Here is a 5,000-nt window from a genome sequence, read left to right as displayed (position 1 = left end):
TGGGCATGCCATGCGGCTGCGGGCACATCTGGCAGTAGCTGTGGGGGCACGACAGCACAAGGCATGAACCCTTGTGCACCCAACAGGCCAAGGTGACAGGCAGTGGTGTGCAGAAGAGGGGCTAAACATCGGGATGCATTGGCCATTTCCTTGTTTTCAAAAGCCATGCCTCTCTGGAAACTGCTGTGCTGCTACGGACACTTGTGTCAGCAACTGTGGGGGCATGGCAGTGATAGGTAGGGAGCCATGGGGACCCAGCAGCACACGGTTGCAGGCAGTGCTGTGCAGCAAAGGGGCTAACCATCCAGATAGACGAGCCATGTACTTGTTTTCACATACATGCCAAGCCTTTGTTGGGCTTTCTTTGTAGCTACGAGCACAGGATGCAATAGCTGTCGAGGCATAATGGTATTTATTAAGCAACCACGAGGGCAAAGCAGCACCACGAGGGAAACAACTGTCGAGGCATGGATGCCACTCTTGGGCATGCTGTACGGCGACTGACGCATGTGGCGGAAGCTGTAGAAGCACTGCAGCGCAAGGCAGGCAGCCATGCGCGCCCAGTAGCACATAATGGTAAGCAACTGTGGGCGGCAGAGGGGATGACTGTCGGGACGGATGCGCCATGTATATGTTTTCACAAACCACACCTTCCTTGGAAATGCTGTGCGTCGACAGGCACATGTGGCATCAGAAGTGGGGGCATGGCAGCCCATGGTAGCCATCCATGTGTGCCCAGCAGCCCACGAAGGTAGGCAACGCTGTGCGACGAAAGGGGGCGGCGTTGTATGACAGAAAGGCTGACCATTCGCAAGCATGTCCACCTTCGTTGGGCATGCTGTGTCGCGTCTGGCACACATTACAATAGTTGCGGCCACATGGCATGGAAGGCAAGCAGCCATGCGCGTCCAGCCGCACGCAGTGGCAGGCCTCGGCGCACACCAAGGGCCAACTCATCGAAACCCACGTGCCATTTCACTTTTTTTACCATGCCTTGGGCCTTTTGGGTTTGCCTACCATGCCCTCTCATTTTCTGCTGCCTCTCTATGCGGCCCCATGTGGCACCCCCCTCCCTCAAGGTAGCTCTTATGCTCTTTGCCCCTTTCCAGAAGGAGACATGGACCCCTCAAAAAATGTACCGGTCTATTTTTTGAGCTTCAAATATCCAAATCAAATGAAACTTGGTATGAAATTAAGGAAAAATCCAAAGATTATTTTCATATAAAAATCATAGTTTTCGGATAAATATTTATTTTTTATTAATTTTTTAATATTAAAAAATATATTAAATTCAAAAAACTATGAAAAATCCATTTTAATGTATTTTTCTAAAAACTAAAATTTGGATGTCTTCCAAAGATTGATAGAATGTTATGAAAAAATATTGGACCATTCCAACATATTTTGATATTTTTTAATATTTTATGATTGAAACATTATGAAAAATACCCAAAAAAATGGAAATGCGGGGTCTAAGTGAAAATGATTGTACTTTGGGTGCCAAATAGCCAATTTCAAGGCTTTTCTAACCCAAAGGGATGTTTTACAAAACATGATTTAAAGACCCAAACTATGTTGTTCGTGCATGGCCTTGGCGTGTGCAGCCGAAGGCCGTAAAGGAGCCTCTATTGCTTGGGCCATGGGGACCACGGCAGCACCCATCTGTGAGCCACGTGCGTGCGGCTATGTGCATGGTGGACTACAGACGTGGGCACGAAGATGCAGCAATGCATGCAACCTTGCGCGTGCCATGTGCTGAAATGCCCGTGCCATGTGCGGCCATGCCAGCCATCATGATCAACACATGGGAGGCCATGTCAGAGAATTTGCACGCGATAGTGCAGCCATGGGCAATGCATCTTTGACCACGCAATGCAACCTTGCACGCGACGGTGCAGCCGTGCCTGTAACCTCGTGCGTTGCACTTCCGGTAAATCCCGAAACCAAGTGCGCGACGAGGCAGCGATGGGCGTGGCACATGTAGCCATACATGCAACCTGGGGGGCGGTGTGAAGTTACGTACGCAACCTTGCGAGTGGTAGGGCAGCTAGGGGCACGACATGTATGGCCATGCCAGCAACCTTGCGCCCGTTAGTGCAGCCAAACGCGCGACATGTGTTGTATGGAACGTAACCTTGGGCACGGCTGTGCAGCCATCTGCTTGTCATGTGCGCCATGCCTGTAAACTTTCGCGCGGCATGTGCAGCCACACGCAAAACCATGTGCGGGGTTGTGCAGCCGTGGTCGCAGCCATGTACGTGGAAGTGCGGCACGGGCAGCTGCCCAACGCGCGCTGCCTGCACCATTGCCCGCAGCCATGTGCGGCCGTGCCTACCACCTTGCATGCCGTTGAGCACCCTTTCCCACAGCAATGTGCGTTGTTGCCTGCCACCTTACGCGTGGTGTGCACCCTAGCCCCAGCCATGTGCGCGCGGTGGCTTGCACCCCAGCTCGCGATAGTGGAGCCTTACCCTCAACCGTGCCCAAGGTTGCGTGCAACCATGTGTGCGGTATTACAGCCACGCCCACAGCCATGTGCGAGGCAGCCTGCCTCGACTCCAGCAGCCTTGCATGTGCTAGTGCAACCTTGCCTGCAGCGATGCCTACACCTTGTGCGTCCATGCTAGCTGCCTTCCGCGTGGTAGTGTAGCCATGCCTGCCACCTTGCACGCACATTGTGCGGCCCTGCGTGTGGCACTGCCGCCTTATGCACTGCCTTCATATGCACTTAGGCACCCTTAGGGGGGCACGTGTAGGCATTGTCATGGGCACGTATATGTGCACACTTGCGGCAATCAAGAGCACAATTAGGTGACACTTGGGCTACACTTGGGTGCACGCATAGACACACTTATTCAACACTTGCGGGCACGTATAAGCACATTTAAGGCGACACTTGGGGCATTCAAGAGCATGCATAGGCACACTTGGGTGCACACTTAGGCAACAGTTGTGGGCAATCATGGGCACAGTTAGGCAACACTTGGGTCATTCATTGTGCACATGTAGTCAACACTTGGGGTGTTATGCGGCCATTCACTGTGTACACGTGGGCACACGTAGTCAACACTTGGGGGCACGCGTAGGCACACACTTTGGCCATTCAAGAGCACGTTGTCACTGCTTTAGACCTTTCTAAGCGACCGCGCTGGCACTTTGCACTTCCACTAGCGCTAAGTCAGCCTAACCACCCTCCTTAAGGGACTAGGGAAGAGAAGAAGTGAACACAAGAGTGAGTTTGAGAAGAATAAACTTGTATAGCACTAGAGAACTCTTGAGTACAAGGCTTGAGAACTCACTTGCTTGGTTGAACACTCTTGGATGTTCCTTGGTGAGTGCCTTCGCCAAATGAGCCAACACCTACCCCAAGTTATAATGGATGGGTAAGATATTTACAAATGTCCTCCATCCAACGGTTGGGGAGGAAACTAGAAGCTTCCCACCTCCTTAGCGGAGCTCTAGAAATCTTTCCCAGAATATCTCCTGTGAATATCTTCTACAAATATCTACAATAAGATGTCTATTGTTACTACACCTTTGTAGAAAACACTAGAACTTGGACCTTACTTAGCCCAATGGCCTAAGTCCATGGGCTTGGTGAGCTAGGCCCGTGGGCCTATGTTGGGTAGGTCGTGACACTCTCCCCACCAAAATCAGCGACGCCCTCATCGTGACCTCCTTGTGGTACTTTTATTCACGAGTCGTCTCAGCATGCCAGTTGTCTCCCACCTCGTCTCGCTCCCTGGTCACCCCTTCCACTTGACTAAATACTCCACGTAAGGAGATAGTTTGTGTCTCTGGATGATTGGATCAACATCCAAATTAGCCTCCCTCTGGCAAGGAGTAACGCTTATTGGGGTTCTTGTTGTAGTCACATAACTTGAGCCTCTTACAACGTCGTCTGGTTGTCTCCGTCTCTTGTTTGCATCTTCCTCTTTCTTGGCATGGATGGCTTGCTCCCAAATTCTCCTTGTCTTGCCCTCCCATCCAAGGGTAAGTAAGCACCTAGCCCCTGGATGGTGTTGGAGAACTCCTTTAGTCCCAAGGTTCGTCTCGACCCCTCGAGCAACATTACGTATAGGGCATTCTTTGGAGTTGATAGCCTTAGGACGCCCTTGGCCCGAGTTCCAAGGCATGGTTGTGTGTGGCTCCTGTATCTACCTTCGCATGTGTGGGCTTCCCATGGATGCACACTTTTGCACACATCAACCCCTTTTGAGAGTAAAGGGCCTTGACCCCTATCTCGGCCCTGGTGGCACCACGCTGCATTGGGGACCCCATGCAAGGTGGCTCTTCCTCTTGGCCCTCTTCCTCCAATAGGGCACTAAGAGCTTTCCTCTTGGGGCAATCCCTAAACCAATGTAGCTCATCACATAGGAATCACTTGTCTCTAGGGTTGAATCGATTCCTCTTATCACGCTTGTGCCTTAGTGCCTCTCCTTTAGACATGTCATGAGAGGTAGTGGCTTCCCTCGCCGCTGTCCTCCTACTCTTCCCATACTTCTTCTCCAATACGAGTTTCCACCTTATCCAACTCCTTTGCATACTTGAGCCTTGAAGGTGGTAACCATCTCCTCATGGTTACTTACTATGGTGTTGAGAGCACCTTGTAGGGACCCCTTGAGCTCCCCCATCTAGCCATCAAGCTCCCCCCCACTTTTTCACATGGCCTTTGTGCTCCTCCCCACTTTGCTCCGTGACATTCAGGCACCACTTTGCCTCGGCCAATACTTGCTCCCCTCGAGCTAAGCGAGGCCCCATAGCGACGCCAAAGTCGACGGACTTGCCTTCGCTCCTTTGTTGCTTACTTGTGTAGGTGTTGGTCTCTATTCCACAGTTTTAGCTCTCCTGTCTCATATCCCACAAGCTTGGCTCCCTCGCAACTGAAGCTCTGACCCCACAACTGTCACAGCCTTAGACCTTTCTAAGAGATTGCGCCGGCTCTTAGCACTCCCACTAGCACTAAGTCAGCCTAACCACCCACCTTAAGGGACTTGGGA

The sequence above is a fragment of the Macadamia integrifolia genome, chromosome 13 (genome assembly GCF_013358625.1).
Source record: "Macadamia integrifolia cultivar HAES 741 chromosome 13, SCU_Mint_v3, whole genome shotgun sequence".
Taxonomy (NCBI): domain Eukaryota; kingdom Viridiplantae; phylum Streptophyta; class Magnoliopsida; order Proteales; family Proteaceae; genus Macadamia; species Macadamia integrifolia.
The sequence above is the reverse complement of the archived record's forward strand: the minus strand, read 5'-3'. Positions refer to the sequence as shown.